The 20,994-nt window shown below is 33.0% G+C and overlaps 1 protein-coding gene and 1 pseudogene across 3 annotated transcripts in view; both read left to right on the top strand.

Annotated features, from left to right (window-relative positions):
* The window catches only part of LOC113200259 (follistatin-related protein 5), a 737,045-nt gene that overhangs the window by 403,590 nt on the left and 312,461 nt on the right, over positions 1 to 20,994 (top strand). The gene's annotated exons all lie outside the window — the stretch shown is intronic.
* On the top strand, positions 3,331 to 4,315 carry LOC144257299 (small ribosomal subunit protein RACK1 pseudogene; annotated as a pseudogene).

The raw sequence follows: 20,994 nt of genomic DNA, 5'->3' as shown, positions 1-20,994 counted from the left end.
CAATCATGAACTGAAACCACAAGGCAGAAAAAACCTTTCCTCTTTTTAAGCTGAATATCTCAAATATTTTGTTACAATAATGGAAAGCTAAAACAATTTCATTCATCTAGATTCAATATCGTTTACTTGGACACCTATGTTTAAATAGTAAAACAGTTAAGGCCCAGAGAGGAAAAATCAGTTTTCTAAAGCTTCAGAGACAATTAGTATCACTACTGAAACTTAGGTACAGCTGTCTGGATCCTAAGCAATTACTTTACTTCGATTCTAAGAGATGGCTTGCAAGTAGTGTATCTTTTACTTATCTCTATTGTAAACAATTTGAAATGCTTTAATTAGAAAGAGGTTTAATTATTTTGTATCATGTTATTGACATCTAAATTTCATTTCTTGTGTTAACTAAAAATCTCAGTAATAATAATAAAAAATCTATTAAAGTGTTCATATTCAATATGTTCCTTAAAAGAAAAATACTTTCCACCTGTTAAAATGCATTCATATTAATGTCATTTAATTTTCCAAGATTTGTTCATTTTTTCCCATTTAGTTTAAAATTTAGCATACTAAAAACATTGAAAATGGATTTCAACATATTATTCATGTATTATAAAGAAAAGAGAAAATAAAGAGAGAAGGAAATTATTTGAATCTACCTTGCAATTCTGAGTGAACTTCAGGAAGTCAAATTGGAAATTACAATCTAATATCTAAATGCAGACTTTTGATAACTCTTTACCTCCTTTCTGTAAAATAGGTGTCCACTTTATATATACAAAAATGTAATCAAATGTTTTAAAACATTTTGACTATAATATTAATAAACATGGTAAGGAAATTTGATATTTTATTTTAGTATTGGATATAAAAATACCTTTAGTATGCCAATATACATTATTGATAAAATTTCATCAATCTTCGAATCAGAGGGTATTTCATCCCTTGACAAAAAGCATCTATGACAGCCCTGCAGCAATTCTTTTACTTAAATTTGACACATTAAATGGTTTCTTTATATAATAAAATATATGTTCAGTGGATTAGACAAAAGGGAATGGAGGGAAGGGAGAGGTATAGGAAAAGGAAAAACAGTGGAACAAATCTGATGTAACTTTCCTATTTGCAATTAAAAAAAGTAAGTTTGTTTTCACCACTTTTTCTCCACACTATAATAAAGGTTATTCAAAGTACAACAAGTCAAGAATGCATATGAAAACATAAATTATATGTAAAGTGAAACTCTCCCTATTAAAAAAATTATTATTCTAATGAATTGATCAAAAATAAAAATAAAAGCTACTAAAACTGATAATTTCTGCAAAGTCACAGCATACACTGTCAATACAAAAGTCAACTGATTTCTATAAACTAGCATAGAAGAATTAGAAATTATTTAAGAAAGTCAAGAAGATTAAAATGAATGGGAAGCTTATCATGTTCAAGAATCAAAACACTCGATATTGTTAAGAGATTAATTCTACCAAAATTGGTCTATGTATACAATCCAAAATTAAATTTCAAGATCAATTTTTAGGAAAAATTAACAGTTTATAAAATCACATGGAAATAAGGATTACATAGAATAGCCAAGGCTTTTTATAAAAATTTAAAACAAAACGAGATGATGTACATCTTATTTTAAAACTTCTTATAAAGCCACAGCGAAAAACAACATGGCACATGCATGAAGATAGACATATAAAACAATGAAGTAGAATGGAGTCAAGAAATACAACATGTGATGTCAATTTATTTTGACAAAATGATAAGGCAATACAAAGGGGAAATTATACTTCTTTCAACCAATGAAAGAAATGGATATGTACAAACAGAATAAACAACTTCTTAATGTAAATTAAAATCAACTCTAAGTGGATCATAAGTCTGAATAAGAGTTAAAATATCAAATTAAAAAGAAAACATAGAATATAATTTTACTCGCATTGACAAATTCTCTTAGTTATAAGGAAAAATCACCAACTATGAAAGAAAAAGATCATTAAATTTGTTTTCATTAAAATCAAACTTCTCTTTATATAAAATATGATTACAAAGATACAAAGGAATACACATTTTTCAAACTACATATCAAACAGAACTTTATCTGGAAAGTATGAATTATTCTTCCACCTGATAAGAAAAAATAATTCAATTTTTAAAATGACAAAAAATAGACAATTAGAAAAAGAAGATATTAATGGCAAGTATACATAGGAGAAAAGTGTGCAAGGCTCTTAAATATTCAGAAAATAGGAATTTAAATCACAATTAGTTACCACCGCACTCTCACTAGGATGATACCTAGGGTTAGCAAAGATGTGGAAAAACTGAAATTCTAATATACTGCTGAAGAGAATATCAAATGGAAAACAGGTAATTTCTGAAAAGTTAAACATATAACTGACCAAGACATAGTCAATGTATTCCTAAGTATTATAAAAGAAAAACACAAAATCATGTAATGTTTGTAATAGCTTATTTGTTGTCATCAAAAACTGCAAATAATCTGAACGTCTAACAACAGATATATGAATGAATAATTTGTTGTAGATCCATATAATAGAATACTAAGTCAGCCAAAAAGAATAATCAACTATTGATGGAACATAACAAAATGGATTAATAAAAAATTATTATATTGATGAGGCCAGACAAAAAACATAGAATTTACTAGATTCTATTTATAAAAATTCTAAGGAACCTCAAGTAATAGAGTATCAATGTTTATCAGGGAAATGTGTGAAGTTGGGAATGATGAGTGAACGAAAGGATTATAAAGAGGCATAAGAAACATTTGGGGTATGTTTTAGTCATGTTTTCATTGCTGACTAAAATACCTGACAAGAACAACTTAGAGGAGGAAAAGTTTACTTTGGTTCATGGCATGAGAGGCAGAACATCATTGGGAAAAAATATGGCAGAGGGAAGCTGCTTTCCTAGTGCAGCCATGGAGCAGAGACCAGGAAGGTGCTGCAGGGAAGATGAGCACTTCCAGGGCACAACTCTGTGACCAGTCCCTGCCAGCTATGTCCCACCTGCCTACAGATCACCTACACAGTTTATTCAAACTAATTAGGTTATAGCTTTCACAGTCCAATAATTTCATCTCAGAATATTTCTGCATTAACACAGGGGATTTGGGGGACACTTCATATCCAAACCTTAACAGAGTGACAGATGTGTTCTTTGTCTTGAGTGTGGTGATATTTCATGGGGGTATACATACTTCAAAATTCCTGTGTTTAAACATATGCAAATTACTGTGCATTAAATTTACCTTAATGAAGGTGTAAAAATAGATATGTTGAAGTGTGGTGCTCATCTGTCCGAGTTATGTGGTGTCATCCTTGTTGCTATGGTGATACCACCCCTGTCATCACTGAATAGATGACACTTTGTGATACTCTCAAGGGCAATAATGATTGGGTAACTAAGAACATGCTTCCTCAACATGACACTGTCCACTGACCAGGGATGAGATCAAATGTGACATGCCACAGTGTGCTCTGCAATGTCATTCCCACTTTGTTGGTGATGTGTTGATCTCCATGAAGGGCCAATTTGTTTTCTCAGGTACCTGGGGTGGAACTCTTCACCTCTGAGATCTCACAACGGGCATCACCAGGAGAAGAATTGTGCACCATACCAAAGTTGCGTTGAGTGTAGATTTCTAACAATTAGAAGAGGGTCTCTGAATCCCAAGACAAAACCATTAAGTTATAGAATACTTTGGATATATAGAAATGCATTGCCTAGAATGAGAAACCCATCGAAGGCATGGCTTCTGTTCACTTTGTACACAACAGCAGCTACCTGGTCACTATTTCTTGTGGCTGGGACAAGCTGGTTCAAGGTGTGGAATTTGCCCCACTGCAAGTTAAAGATCAATCATATCAACCACACAGGCTATTTGAACATTGTGACTGTCTCTCCAGATGAATCCCTCTGGGCTTCTGGAGGCAGGGAGGGCCAGGCCAGGCCATGGGTTATCACCAGAGGTAAACATATTTATACACTAGATGTGAGGACACTATCAATATCCTTTGCTTCAGCCTCAACTACTGCTGGTTCTGTGCTGTCAGATCACAGCAGCAAGATCAAAGACTTGGTAGGCAAGGTCATCATAGATGAACCAAAGCAAGAACCTATCAGTACCAGCAGCAAGACAGAGAAGCCCCAGTGTACTTCTCTGGCTTAATCCCTTGATGGCCAGACACTGTTTGTGAACTACAGGGATGATGTGGTATATGTGGCTGGTGACCCAGCAGATTATGGCAGAGCTTTAGAAATTTTAAAAAATCAACTTTTCTTTTTGTAAATAACTATACTCTTAAAAATAATAACAGTAAATAGAAAATTTCATTTGATAGTGACTACCAACTATATACATTTTTTAAACTACAATAAGTAATCTTAAAATCTTCTTATAAATTTGTATTTATTCACATCATGTGGGCAAAAAACAACAAGCTTCTGTTTAATTTGGTGTAGTTAACCCATCCCCCTTACTATTTTTAATTTTGGTGTAAGAATATTAGTGTTTTCTTTAATAATTTTATTTAACATAAGAGCCAAGTAATTTGATGTTCATCTGTAAATCTGAAATCCTTTCAAATCTCTGTGACTTCTACATTTATGTGTAACCAAGAAAATGTAAATGAGTGTTGAAACAAAATTTATGGACAAGTAGACCCAGGATTCTGGCTAATGAGGCAATGCATCATTTCAGAGAAAGGACAAAATTTGAGAGAACCTGTAAGAAAAGGAAAGTGAAAGGTCAACAACTGAAGATATATTCTGACAGCAGCAAACTTTCTATACTATATTTTTATATGAAAAGTAGAGACCATTTTTTAAGGATGCCATTATAGGAAAATTTTGGTATGTATAAAATGCTTTTATGAAGAATTATTTCGTATCTAAATAAAATAGAAATTTATTTAAATGAGCAAATAATGTTGGAAAGAAATGAAACTGGAATTCAAATAAAATATCCCCTCTGTAAGAAATTGCTTTTGATCAATTCAACAATATTCCCTGTTTTACGTTTGTTGTAAATGGTTCTGAAGATTACTATATACTTGAAAAATGTCTCAAAATTACTTACATTTATAATTCATTTAATACTGTATCCTATATTAAAGTTTCCAATATCATAGACACTTTATGATTCTGAAAGGAATATTAGTTTCCTAGAAAACTTCTGTGAGACTGTTCAATATGTCACACACACACACTCAGAAAATGAAGCCATAAAACACAGTAACAAATATGAATAAGATTGACATAATAATAATAAAAACATTTGTCTCGAACTACAACACCTATACATGAATAAAACACATATACAATTCTAGTGAATGCTAGTTAGAACATTATATGCTGAAATTATTCTTATGATCTCATTAAAAATAAACATAGACAGAAAAAAATTAAACTACACCTTTACATCTACACGGAGGTGGAAGAAATGATTAGCATTGCCTGTCTTGTAACAGAGTCTATCACCAGTTTATTTCTCTGAAGTCTAGATATACTACAGAAAAGCATATGAGGCCCCACCATCTTTGCCATCTGCCTATACCTGAAATTCCTTGGAGTTCAATTTTAATCATGATCAACTGCTACTGCACAACTTCATCATAAATATCTATGGAAATAAATGAATAATTGTACACAGAAGAGTAAAATTTTGTTTGTACTTATTTCAAAAGCTGAGGGAAAGTAGTGTCTTCCATATTTTTTAATATATTTTCATACTTCAAAATTGCCTTTTCCTAGAATACCTACTTTTGTTCTTCCTTCCAAATCTTTAAATCACTGAAAAGAATAAAAAAGAGACAGAAATAATATATCAGTGAACATGATGAAGTGGTAATTGCCATCTTTTTTTAAGACTGCTGGGCTAGAAAGATCAGGTATGAGGGCAAAGCTATTCAGAAGTGTGTGTTTAAAACCCATGAAGCTTAAAATCTGACATGCTCAGCATCATAAAATATTCTCAACTGCTTATGCCTCCTGGCCCCACACACTTCCAAACTTTCACTTACAGAAAAACTGATGGGAAGAGGACAGTAAAACATTTTCTTTATGAAAGTTGTTGGGGGAGGCTGTTATTAAAAAATGAAGGTGATGGGTAGACTAGGCACTAAAGCTTTCTGTGACCTAAATTGTATAAAAAGATTTTGGTATTCTGTCCACACTCTTCACTAAGAGGCAATATCAGGACTCTGTCTCATTTAAACTAAAACAAAGGAAAGCCTAAGTGGAATGCATATTCTGCTCCCTGAATTGAGAGCTAGAAGGATAAGAGTCAAACCCTAAGGATCCTCCTAATGTGTTTGCACTGTTGCCAGGCTTCCAATTGTGAATGAAAGTTCCCCACATTCTTATGACTGATTTCCTGGACTTTTGAGAGCATTTTCAGATTGAGAAGGTGCCTAAATCTGCAAATGAATGAATTGTAGCAGTAGCAATGTTAACTGAAGGTAGCAACACATTAAATCTCACATTGTTAAAGAAGATTTCTGAAATCTGTTAATTTTAAATTTTTACTAAGAGATCTGAAAGGACATCAAGTAAGGATACCAGTCTTGGAACATGTCCTTATTCCCCAGTGCTGAAAATTAAACACCCAAGAAGCCAAGGCAAGAAAGCTTAGAAAGCAAATTTTATTTAAGAAAGGGACAGAAACAGACTTTTCTGCAGAAAAGGGACCCCAGAGCTGCTGTCCATGGGAGAGGGTGCATCTTGCTCTTTTATAGACCTCAGAACCCCTCTTTGTAAATATTGTCTTCTCTTTCTTCTCCATGTATGTGACCAAGGGAAGGAACAAGGAGGTAAATTTTCAGCAACCCACAATGTCTAGGAGAACAAGGATCACAGAGGCTAACAACAAATTGTTCTCTCTCTGATAACCAGTAGTCATCCTCTCTAGACCCCTAACATTGCATTCATTACCTACATTGACTACCTGACCTTAACCCCACCTCAGTTTGCTAAGGGATATGATATATCCTGTCTACTTAGGCCAGGCAGGGGTGCGGGTGAATTGCTTTTTAGCAAAGAAAGTATGTGGGGGTCAGCACAGAGAGCCCATTTTATAGAATCATTCTCTTAACCTCGTGTTCCCACCATTCTCATGTATCTAATACAGGAGATATCTAAAATAATTTTTAGGGAAAATTTTTTTATTTTATTACATTTACTACTAAATCATGTCACCTGAAACTAAGATAAAACACACATATGCACATACACTTATGACTAAATCACATGTTTCCTTTAATGGTCCTATAAGATTTCAAATCTTTAAATCAGATTAGAAAACATTAGTATAATCTCTCTGTATGGTAATTTCTCCTTTATTTCTTCTGTGAAATAAACACAAATTTTCCTGGCCCAAATTTTTGCCCTGCCCTTAATGTCTTTTTCTTCTTCTCCTTCTCCTCCTCCTCTTCCTCTTCTTCTTCCTCCTCCTCCTCCTCCTTCTTTTTCCTCCCCTCTTGTCTCCTCCCCTCACCTCCCCTTCCCTTCCCTTCTCTTCCCTTTGCTTAATAATCAGTTTTTAACATTTTAGGAAGCAAAATTCTAGTTCACTAACTCTCAAAAACATTCCTTTCACATTCACATTTTTACTAATTGAGTAGGTTTTGAATATTTTTACCTAGATTAATTGCAAAGTCTCCCAACTACTGTTTCTGTAGCAAGAACTCTTAACATTTTTTTTTTCTGTTCTCTCATCTGGCAATCCAGTGATATTTCTATATTTCAAACCTATGTTACTATCAGGCTGTGAATCTCCCAATGAACGCCTATGACTTTGGGAATTATGCTCAGACTTCTTATAATCCAGACTCTGTTTGCCTTTTGAGCATTATTTCAATCATTTTCTTCTTTTCTATTGGACTTTTCATCCTCTTAGACTGACTCTCAGGATAATTGGAACTTGCCATTATTCTTTAACTTTAACATTTTATTTTGTATAAAAGGGGGCAAATTTAGTGAATTATTTTCATCTTGTACACAATGCTTTTCACATCCATGCTGAAAATTTGCAACTTGGTAAAAATGAAAGGAACATAAATTTCTCCAGAGGAATTTTTCACACCATTGTATATTCTTCATGAGATAGTTTCAACCCTTTCTCAATGATCACAAGTTACTAGAAAATAAAAGATTAAATGTGTACAGATATTGATCTACATACCAAATAATACAGAAATGATGTAAAAACCTTATGCAGTTTACTTTGATCTCTTTCCTCAAAATATTTGCCCAGGAACAAATGCTTTTCTTTTGTATAAATAAAGCTGTGGCTTTATTTAAAATATGAACGTAAAAGGAAGAAACCTAGTTTAATCATCATATTTTTAAAATCACTTCCCAATATCAAAGGATCATTACCAAATATATAGCACCCTAATACAAATATTGATGGGAGAAGGTAGTCACATCATGTAAAATTGATAATAAAAACAAATACTGAAATCCCATGTTAGTATCCATACAATTCCCATGTTAGTATCCATACAATTTTAAGAAAAATCTACTCTTTTTTTCCTTGAACACTCTTTTTCTCTCTCTCATTCACGTTTTGTGAAACTGAGACATCACTTTTCCAAATAGCCTTCTCTTATATTTATAATTTTATTTGTGCCTACTTTTCTCTAGCTATTTTAAGAGCAAGAAGAGGCTAATGCTCAGGAGTTCAAAGGTAGGGACATAAGCTAGAAAAGGCTGTACATTTCAACACACAGAAGACAATATTTTTCATGTTAGGAAAAATTGCTCCCAATTCCATGTAAAGGTACAGGGCAGAGCCTCTGACCAAAGCTGCCCAGGGAAAAATGAAAACTTTAAGAAACCTCTTCAGCATTTTGGCAGGTTGGTCATTCACTTATATGTCTAAAGTGAAATGGCATCTGGCAAATTGGTCAGCTTCCCTCTGTTCAATAATTTACCAGCCTTCCAAAATTACTGAAGCAGAATCACATTTGTCTGCCTGGGGATACAGAAATATAACGGGCTCTGGTTGAATGTAAATTAGAAATAGATATGTTAACACTTGCTTCTCTCTCTCTCTCCCTCTATCATTTTGGTTCCTAAAAACTTGTGAAAAACTAGCAACAAATCAAATTATGTCAAAAACTGTTCAGAAGATCAAGTAACAGGAGGATTCCTCACCTGGGTAAAACACAGCCAATACAATTTTTACATTTGATGCTATACATATGTTTTATATTCATTTCCCAGTTCAAATTTGCTCAAGCAACACCTCTGAGCACCACAGTATCTCCTTAAAATCTCTTTTTTGGGGGGGAAATTTTAAACTAAAACATATAAACATGAAAAACTTCATTTTTATTCTACTGTGATACTTTTTTCACCCATAAGCAATTAAAATTACTTGAATTTTTTTCTGTGTAACGATATCTTTTTGAGATTGATTGGCTCATGATAGGTTATAATCTCTTAGTTGGTAATAATGTTTTCTTAATATGTAACCTTTGAAGATATCACCTGCCGGATATTTTCTTTATGTAAATGTAAACAGGTTAGCTAGTTATTTGTGTTTAAATTATCTACCTGTAACATTTTTTGTAATGAAAGACTTGACTGTACATTTTACCCTCTATTAAAAAATAGTATTGAGGGCTGGGTTGTGGCTCAGTGATAGAGCACTTGCCTCCTATATGTGAGGCACTGGGTTCAATCCTCAGCACCACATAAAAAGAAATAAACAAAAGTATTTGTCTATCTACAACTAAAAGAAAATACTAAGTGCTAAATAAATACTATTTTAAAAAATAGTGTTGAAAATAATCTGATGCCATTAGAGTTAAAAATCTCTACTAATATTTTCTTCCAGATTATTTTGTGTGTAGCACACATGTATTTTTTCTAGAATTATTGGGTTCAGATTATTTATTTACAATTGCATTTTATTTTTCAATTTTTATTTTTCAATTACATTGATATGTTCCATATCATTAAATAATCTTTTTAGCTTTAATCCACTGTAGAAGCAGAATAGTTTAGTGTGCCATGGGGATAGATAGCCTGTGTTTTCATTCTGACTCTGCTCTTACTAGCAATTTTACCTGTGTATAGTACTTATTCAATTTGTGTTTCTCTTTCCTTGACTTTGAAAGTGGGATTTTAATACTACCTACTTCACAGGGAGTAGTAGAATTGCTTGAGTCAATTTACAAATTGCTTAGAACACTGCACATGTAGTTCAATCAGCAACCAATATCATTACTTCTATGATTTATGTAACCTTTGAAATTAAATATCTAGTTGACTCCAAAGTTGAAAATATCAACTACTTTAAATTTTTTTACTCAAATGAGGATGTTCATCTTTTCACAAGTGCACTGAAGTAGAATTTCAAAGTGGCTAGCTGTCGCTGAGACTTTTTTTATAATTTTTTTAACAAGTAAAATTGTACATATTATTGAGTTTCAATGTGATATTTCTTTATATGTCTACAACATGCTTGCTGAATTTTATGAATTAAATATATTTTTAATATACAATTATATATTAATTCTGTATCATGATGTATTTTCATGTATTTTTAATTGTTTTTTCTTTAGTATAGCTTTGTATAATAACTATTTCTAATATTTTTTAGTTGTAGGTGGACACAATGCCTTTATTTCTATTTATTTATTTTTATGTGGTGCTGAGGATCAAACCCAGTGCCTCATCCAGGCTAGGCAAGCACTCTAGCACAAAGCCACAATTTCAGCCACTATAATAACTATTTTTAATTTGACATTTAGATGAAACCATTCTTTTTAATTTTACAGTACTAAAAATATTATATTCTCAATGTGAATGGTTTTTACTGGTTTCCTAAAAAATTAATAACTATATAAAAAATGTACAAAATCAATACTACTGAAAGTGTGTAGGCTAAGTGGTTTAAAAGAACCTTGCCTTTAGGCATTTATCCCTAGATCACAATTTACCTCCTTTCAGCATCCATTTCCAAACCACTGAAGTGAATTTTCAGAGTTACTCTAAACATGTACAAGCAATTATGAACTGTGAACATAGGATGTACACGGGTTTATACCTTTTTTCCTATTAAGTACATTTTAAAGATGTTTCAAATTAAATCTTATATTTCTTACCTCATTTTTAAAAGTGCTTAATATTCCTTTGTCTCAATAACTAAGCATTTAATTTTGATTTGTTTCATTTTTCCTGAATATAACTTTAGGAAAGTGTTACAAATAGGAAATGTGTTTGATATCTTGTCTGAGTCATTAGAGTGACTGTCTGTTGCTTTTAGACATAAAAACTAAAGCAAGCAAGCCAACACATAAAGATATAAAACTGTACATCCTGCAATGATTTTTGAACTTGCATATTCTCAATGAAGTCTTTAAAATAATTGCAATTCTATGTCTTCACATTGTGCATGTCTTCACATATAAATATATGAATGTGTATATAGTATATACTTACACATATGTGTATGTGTGTGTTTAGTCTGTATGTCTTTTTACTAACTTTTCTATTTTAATTGGAACATGATTAATTTTCTAATCTATATACTATACATAGGTCTTCTTTTTTCAGTTCCAAAAATATTGTTTTCCATTAATACTTATATTAATTGCTGACAATACAGCTTTGATTTTTTTTTCACTCAAGAATATTAATAGTGTTGGAAAAAACTTTTTAGTTTGAGTAAGTCCCATTTGTTGATTCTAGATGTTAACTCTTGTGCTATGGGTGTCCTATTGAGGAATTTGGAGCCCGACCCCACAGTATGTAGGTCGTAGCCAACTTTTTCTTCTATCAGATGCCCTGTCTCTGATTTGATATCAAGCTCCTTGATCCATTTTGAGTTAACTTTTGTGCATGGTGAGAGAAAGGGATTGAGTTTCATTTTGTTGCATATGGATTTCCAGTTTTCCCAGCACCATTTGTTGAAGATGCTATCCTTCCTCCATTGCATGCTTTTAGCCCCTTTATCAAATATAAGAAAGTTGTAGTTTTATGGGTAGGTTTCTGTGTCCTCTAATCTGTACATTGGTCCACCCACCTGTTTTGGTACCAGTACCATGCTGTTTTTGTTACTATTGCTCTGTCCTATAGTTTGAAGTCTGGTATCACTATACCACCTGATTCACACTTCCTGCTTAGCATTGTTTTTTTTTTTTCTCAGCAAAAGAAACAATAAGAGAGGTAAATAGGGAGCCTACATCATGGGAACAAATCTTTACTCCTCACACTTCAGATAGAGCCCTAATATCCAGAGTATACAAAGAACTCAAAAAATTAGACAATAAGATAACAAATAACCCAATCAACAAATGGGCCAAGGACCTGAACAGACACTTCTCAGAGGAGGACATACAATCAATCAACAAGTACATGGAAAAATGCTCACCATCTCTAGCAGTCAGAGAAATGCAAATCAAAACCACCCTAAGATACCATCTCACTCCAGTAAGACTGGCAGCCATTAGGAAGTCAAACAACAATAAGTGCTGGAGAGGATGCGGGGAAAAGGGCACTCTTGTTCATTGCTGGTGGGACTGCAAATTGGTGCAGCCAATTTGGAAAGCAGTATGGAGATTTCTTGGAAAGCTGGGAATGGAACCACCATTTGACCCAGCTATTCCCCTTCTTGGTCTATTCCCTAAAGACCTAAAAAGAGCATGCTACAGGGACACTGCTACATCAATGTTCATAGCAGCACAATTCACAATAGCAAGACTGTGGAAGCAACCTAGATGCCCTTCAATAGACGAATGGATAAAAAAAAAAAATGTGGCATTTATACACAATGGAGTATTACACTGCATTAAAAAATGACAAAATCATAGAATTTGGAGGGAAATGGATGGCATTAGAGCAGATTATGCTAAGCGAAGCTAGCCAAGCCCTAAAAAACAAATGCCAAATGTCTTCTTTGATATAAGGAGAGTAACTAAGAACAGACTAGGGAAGAAGAGCACGAGAAGAAGACCAATATTAAACAAGGATGAGAGGTGGGAGGGAAAGGGAGAGAGAAGGTAAATTGCATGGAAATGGAAGGAGACCCTCAGAGTTATACAAAATTGCATACAAGAGGAACTGAGGAGAAAGGGAAAAATAATACAAGGGGGAGGAATGAATTACAGTAGAGGGGGTAGAGAGAGAAGAGGGGAGGGGAGGGGAGGGGAGGGGGGATAGTAGAGGATAGGAAAGGCAGCAGAATACAACAGACATGAGTATGTCAATATGTAAATCAATGGAAGTGTAACTGATGTGATTCTGCAATCTGTATACGGGGTAAAAATGGGAGTTCATAACCCACTTGAATCAAAGTGTGAAATATGATATGTCAAGAACTATGTAATGTTTTGAACAACCAACAATAAAAAAAATAGTGTTGGAGATGTCCTTTGTAGCTATCATTTGCATTTTTCTTCAATTCTAAAATTTAAGGAAATTATATTATGTTTTTCCTCAGTATCATTCATTTGATTTTTACTTTATCAAGTGTACTCCTATTTCCTTGAATATAGTTTTTAATTCTGATAATAATTTTTTACTCTTTATGAAGCTTTCTTTCTAAACACTATTCATTTGACTTCATGTAGTTTTGGTGTCATTGCAAACTTCTCACTCTTTCAAATAGATTTTATACTTCTTGAAGTGTTCACTATCTTTTTCTTAGATTTTGTATTATTTTAAATTTTATTATGTATTTCAAACAATAAATTACTTTTTACTTTAGAATTACTTCCAAATGTATGTTTATCATTCTTGGATATCTTTTTCATACTTATTAAGCACATTTTAAAATTTAATGATAGTTTATTTTGTTGATTTTGTTCTTCCATTTCCTCTTTTTAATAAAGATTCCTATATTAAAATTGGTATTATATATTGAGCAATGGGAATGTTAACTTCCATTGTCAAGTCAATCAGTGTATACATGATGTTCATACCTCTAAGCCCATTTCTCAGTTTACTGGGCATTCTTCTGTCCTTTTTAAAACTATTTCCTATTCCAACATTCAATGCACATTGAATATTTCTTTTCTCAAATTTCAAGGATTCTTTCCTTCCTTCCTTTCTTTCTTCCTTCCTTCCTTCCTTCCTTCCTTTCTTTCTTTCTTTCTTTCTTTCTTTCTTTCTTTCTTTCTTTCTTTCTTTCTTTCTCTTTTTTTTTTGTGTGTGTGTATTGGTGGGTAGAGGTGAAAGGGTGCTGGGAATCAAGCCCAGACATGTTGATAGGCGAATGTTCTACCACTGAATGATATACCCACCCCAGTTGCCTTTATCATATATTTAATGAAGAAATATCAAAAGATAAGTGACCAAAAAGAAATAAAGTAGGAATGTCTGTGATGTACTAAAGACATTGCACCCTGCCTAATATTCTGATTGATATAAACCCTGATGTCATAAAGAAGAGAAATTGATAGAGGAGCTGATTGCCTATTTTATAAAAGCATAAGTTGTTCACTAATTAATTTTTTTTTTCATCGAGCTCAACAAATTTTTCAGTTAATAAAAAAAAATATCTGTTCTCTGCCAATACTTTGCTTATCTGTCCAAACTTTGGATTAAATGTTTAACTTCACAAATATTTCAGTGAATAAAGGGAGCTTCTGGTCAAATGTGTTTATAAAACCTGACATATAGCTAAATATTTTGTATACATGTGTGTTTGTGTGTGTGTATATATATGTATATATACACACACATACACATTACTTCCTCTCTTTATAGATTTCAGCAAGCAAAAATATACTTTGAAACTTTCACATTAACTATAAATATGCGTTCTTATTTCACAAATATATTCCTATCTGCCCTCTGGATGATTTGGCCTTGTAGGTTTCTCTTCTTGTAAAACTGTATATTCTCTAGAAAGCAATGTCACTGTTCCCTTGTAAATGTGAATGTGACATTATAAAAATCCACTTACCGCTCTTACTGGGTATTTTTAATAAAGGCATGTTTTTACAATAGCTATTCAAGGCCCAGAAGCTTCTTCGGCATTCTAGTGGCCCAAAAGGATTGACATACCCCCATGATTCCCTTCCAGTGACATTTAGCATACTTAGTTTTAAAAGCTAATCAATCATGCCTTATGAGATATGCCATTTAAAAAATAGTTTGGCTAAGAATATAATTCAATATATTTAAGGGAATAAAAGCTGTGAGAATGATTAAAATGTAAATTGTCTAGATGGAGGAAGTAGCTAGTTAAGTGCCACAGGGTTAGTTCTGCATATAGATAGATCAGCAGTGCCATTATAAGGAAATACATCTTTGCAATTTACATACATCAGAATATTCAAGGTGCTGGAGACACACCGGCAGGGAAAATCACCTAAAATAAGTGAACTAAAAAGAGATATAGAAAATGTGAGCTGAACACCAAATGAGATTCATCTACAGAGTATGAGAAAAAGTTATTTGAATTTCAGTTATTTTATAACCAAGAGATCCTAGGAATCAACATTCTGAAAAGACTTAGATGACCTCACTATTCATTTTGAATCCAATCCATGTTGTGAATTAATTAAAACTTAATGACAAATGTTGAATAGAATTCATCATTAAAACAAATAAATGTAAGAGCTTTCTAAAAAGTAAAAGCAATTTTGCTAAGTAAAATGTTTGCATTTGCATTTAATTCCCCAGCTGTGTTTTCACATCATTGAGAGGATGAAAATAAAGTAATATTAACATATCTGGGAACTAATCCCAGACACCCACATAATCCTTAAGGCAAGGAAATAGAAGCTAGGCATGTCATTAGGAAAAAAAATGAAAGAAAAATACATTTTAAAAGTCTTTTCATTTACATTTGCATCCATATTATGCCATAAGAAGATATTATCTCTCTCTAATTATAATGTAATTCACCAGATATCTGTTGTGTCTTTTTACAAATTGAATTACTTTGACCTCTGGATAATTACTACAGTGATACATAGTTAAACTAAATCTTCACAAATTGTTTGAAAATTACTATTTTTTTCCAAAAGTTCTACCAGAGGAAGAGTATGGAGAATTTCTACTTAGCAGCTTTATTCCAAATAAAAACTTGCCTAAATATAATGATACTTTTATTTGTTTGTTTGTTTCACTTTCTTTTTTGACACAATAGATCTGTGTTCTAGAATAGGAGGTCAAAGTTTTCAAAATGTGAGTCCTGGAGTCCTTGACATTGCAAGTAAATATCTCAGTTTGTTTGGGTAAGTAGGGAAAACCTGGTTTGTGGGGCTTTGGCCCCAATTTCCTGATTCAATGTGAGTAGTTCAGATTGTATTTTATTTTTGTTTATCTATTTTAATGAGGAAATATTGACATTCAAGAATCTGTACAGATTTAATGTATATGACTCAGTGGGTTTCGAAGTAATATATTTGTGAAATCATCATGCCAACCTATTTTATAAATATTTTCACCACATGCAGAAGTTTCTTCTCAGGCTCTTTATTTATTACTTTTAATTTTATTCCTTAATTTTTTTCTAATAAACATTCATCATAAGATCTACCATCTTAGCATATTTTAAAATATACACTATGGTATTATTGGCTACTGTAAATACAGTTGGTCTCTTAGAGTTATTTATCTTGCATAATTCAAATTTATGTCACTTGACAAATACCTCCTTATCTATTCTTCCTCTCAATCTGTGGTAACCACCATTCTACTCTCTGCTTCTACAGGTTTACTTTGGATTCTTTTATAAGTGAGATCATGTAATATTTGTCCTTCTGTGTCTGGTTTATTTCACTTAGCTTAATGTCCTCAATGGTCATGATGTTGTTGAAAATGACAGAATGTCTTTTTCTTTAACTTTGAATACTATTCCAAAATGTGTTTGGGGGTGCTGAGCTGAATTTTTTTAATCCCTTTATCCATTGTTGAAAATTTAAGTCACTTCCATGTCTTGACTTTTATTTATAATTCTGTAACAAACATGGAAATCAATCCTTTTATTTTTTTATTTTACTTTTTGTATCAGAAATTGAATGCAATGCACGTAACTACTGAGCCACATCTCCAGCCCTTTTTTAATATTTTATTTAGAGATGGGGTCTTGTTAAGTTGCTTAGGACCTCACTGAGTTAGTTGCTGAGGCTGGCTTTGAACTTTCGATCCTCCTGCCTCAGTCTCCAGAGTCACTGGAATTACAGGTGTGTGCCACTGCACTCATTAAAATCAATCCTTTTATATATATTGTTATTTATTGAAGTCAATCCTTTTTTATTTATTAAAATAAATCCATATGTGTGTATATGTGTGTATACACGCACACACACACACACACACACACACACACATACAGAAATGGGATTACTAAATCATATGGTAGTTTGACTTATAATATTTTTGTGGAAACTCCATGCTGTTTTTTATAGTACTTGCATCAGTTTTCATCTCTACCAAGAGTTTCCAAGGGTACTATGTTCTTTATGTCCTTTCCTACACTCACTATCTTTTATTGTTTGATAAATTCCATTCTCAAATGTGTTATATCTTGTTATGGTTCTAATTTGCATTCCCTTGATGTTTAGTGATCCTGAGCATCTCTTCATATACCTTAAGGATATTTGTCTTCTTTTGGAAATATCTTTGAGACTCTATGCTTATTTTTTAATCAGATTATTTTTTGCTGTTGACTTATTGATATTTCTTACATATTTTGGATATTAACTCTATTTCAAGGTGAAACCTATACAGTTTGTGAATATTTTCTTCCATTCTGTAGGTTGCCATATTCTTTCATTGATTCATTCTTTTGCTGTACAGAGCTTTACAGTCAATCCCATTTACATATTTTTGTTGCTGTTTTCTAAACTTTTTAAACCATATTCAATAAATCATCATCAAAGTCAATTTCACAGTTTACCCTATGTTTTCTTATGGGAAGTTTTATGTTTCAGGTCTTACATTTAAATCCTCAAAACATTTTGAGTTGATTTTTGTACATGGTCTGAGATTGGAGATGAGTCCCTAAGACTCATAATAGCTAAGCTATGGACAAAAACTAGGTGCCCTTCAACAGATGAATGGAGAAAAAAAATGTATTTACACACAATGGATATTACTCGACCATAAAGAAGAGTGAAATTCTGGCATTTGCTTGCAAATGGAACTGGAGACTTTCATGCTAAGTGAAATAAACAAACTCAAAAAGTCAAATATTTTTTCTGATAAGTTAAAGCTAGTCCAAAAAAACAGAGAGAGGGGGAGAAAGTGTGGGGACAAATTCCATCAAAATAGAGAAAGATCAGTGAAGGAGATGAAGGGGATTCATGGGGAGAGGAGGCAAGATGGGACAAGGAAATAATAGTGGAATGAATCTGACCTAACTTTCCCTAACATATATGAATATACCACAGTCACTCTTCAACGTCATGTATATCCATGAGACGCTAATTAAGAAAAGCAAAACTGTAAGAAGCAAAAAGATTAGTTGAGGAAAGGGAAAAGCAGAGGGGTGGGGGGCTGGAGAGAGGGAATAAGAAAAGGGATAATACTGGTCTTTTTTTAGTCAATTGTTTCAGTGCTGTGACAAAAAGACTTGACAAGAAAAGTTAGGAGAGGAGAAGTTTATTTGCAGGCACAGAGTTTCAGAGGTATCAGTCCATACATGGCTGACTCCATTTATTGGGGCTCCAGGTGAGGCAGATCATGGCTGAAGGATATAAAGGAGGAAAGTACCTCAAGACATGTCACCAGGAAGCAGAGAGAGACTCTAGTCATCAGATACAAAATATTTTCCTCAAATACATGCCCCCAATGACCCACCTCCTGGAGCACACCCTATCTGCCTACATTTACCACTTAGTTAATCCCTACCACAAGATTAATTCACTGATTCCGTTGAGGTTCTCATAACACCTGTAAACCCTCTTGCATTGTCTCACATATGAACTTTTGGGGAACACCTCAGATCTAAATCATAACAAGACAGAGTTAGAACAAATTATTTCCATGCTTTTATAATCATGTCAGAATGAATTCTAATATTCTGAATAACCAAAATGAACCAATAAAATCATTCTTACAACTAATAAATGAATTCTATAGTTTCATTATACAAAATCAACATGTAAATATCAGTTCCATTTCTATACATTGATAATGATCTATCAAAATGAAAATTAATAATCCCATTTTTTCCAGACTAAATTGATCTGCCAACTAAGTTGTATTTCATTATTCAACTCTATATTGAAAATGATTTAATTAACTATAACTTACAAAATATGAAAAATAAATATGTTGTTATTCAGATTGGTATGACATCCTTGATTTTTTTTGACATCTTGATTTTTAAAAAATCATTTAGCAATACAGAGATATAAGTGGATTTTTCTTTCAATTTTATCTTCTTTATCAAAATTGGAAATGATTTTATGAAATATGCTGATTTATAATGAAAACACATTTTTAAAATTTCATTATCATGAAAGACCACTCTTCAAAATTATGCCTAACAACCCATACCTAGCTGCTAGTAAGAGATGTTTTCTTCTCCCTCAGTGATGCCCTTTGCTCAATCCCACAATTCACTTCTCTCAGGAGGTTAATCCTATTTACTTGACCCTACCAAAATTTGGATATAGGAACAACAAAAAATATTTTCATTTACAAAAGCATGACTTTTTACTATATGGTTGATGATTCTCAGATGCACTCATCCAGACTAAAGATTATATTTTGAGTGGATGTATAATGGGTAAAAGGAAAATCATAAATGACTCTTAGAATTTTTCTTTGAACACTTGGATAAATGGAGTTGCTATCTCCTTAGTTGGGGGAAGACTAAAGGAATAGTTTTCATACATATTATTTTTCATATAACATTTAGGTGCTTATAGACATCCAAGTGAAGATGTTGAGATAGCATGTAGATTTAGGAGATGAGAGTTTTTAGAAAACAGATTGGCACTGGAATTATAAACTGGAAACCAATGAATTTACAAGTACTTTTTTTAAAAAACCATAAAACATGAGTTGTAGAAAATGAAAAGTTCCCTCTGTTAGACCAGGACGCAAGAAAAGACCACTGACTCCAATTAAAATCAAATTAAAGCAAGCTTATTATTTCGACCGGCCAGGCTGCCTTTCCCTCCCAAAACAGTGGGAACAAGACAGCCCCGAGGCTTCTTTGTGGCCCAGTTTTATAGCCCAAAAAGTTACACAAAGGGGGGGTTACAGATAACAACATTCTGAAGAGCATAACACAAGTTTACATTTTTGCTGGCCCCGGCATCAGAATTTATGGAGATCTTAGAGACTCAGAGAGGGTCGTTATCTGGCCAGGGAGGGCCAGAATTTATGAGGCGTCACTAAGGTTTAGGAAAGGGTTGTTATATGGTCAGGGAAAACCGGACCTGGGTGAGTTCAGGGCATGGGCAGGCATTCCAATCAGCTTTACAACATCAACTAATGGCCAGGCCATACAGACATCCTGATATTTTTACAGAAAACAGAAATGAATCCTTCATAACTTGTGACAAGCTGGCTTCTAATCTAATGAGATAACTAGGCTAGGTCTATCACCCTCAGTTAGTCCTGAGCACTCCACTGTATAAAAATCAGGATAATGAAGCCTGGTCTGACTGTACACACTTCTAACCCCAACTGATCTGGAAGCTAAGGAAAGAGGATCATAAGTTCAAGGACAGTTTGGTTGATTTAACAAGACCCTTTCTCAAAATAAAAATAAAAGGGGCTGGAGATGTAGCTTAAAGGTAGAGTGCTACTGGGCACAATCCTCAGTATAGCAAAATAAATTTTAAAATTGATAAAAAATTCAAGAAAAAGATGAAAAGCATCCATGAAAAAGATTGAGAACAGTGAAATTTGGAACATAAGCAAAACTACGTGGTTTGTCATTTAAGAACCCAAAAGCATAGTGTAGCCATGCGCTGTATAATAACATTTTGGTCAAACAATGAACACAGTATACATGACAGTGCCACATAAGGTATAATGGAGCTA

The sequence above is a fragment of the Urocitellus parryii genome, chromosome 10 (genome assembly GCF_045843805.1).
Source record: "Urocitellus parryii isolate mUroPar1 chromosome 10, mUroPar1.hap1, whole genome shotgun sequence".
NCBI classification, from domain to species: domain Eukaryota; kingdom Metazoa; phylum Chordata; class Mammalia; order Rodentia; family Sciuridae; genus Urocitellus; species Urocitellus parryii.
The sequence above is the reverse complement of the archived record's forward strand: the minus strand, read 5'-3'. Positions and strand labels throughout refer to the sequence as shown.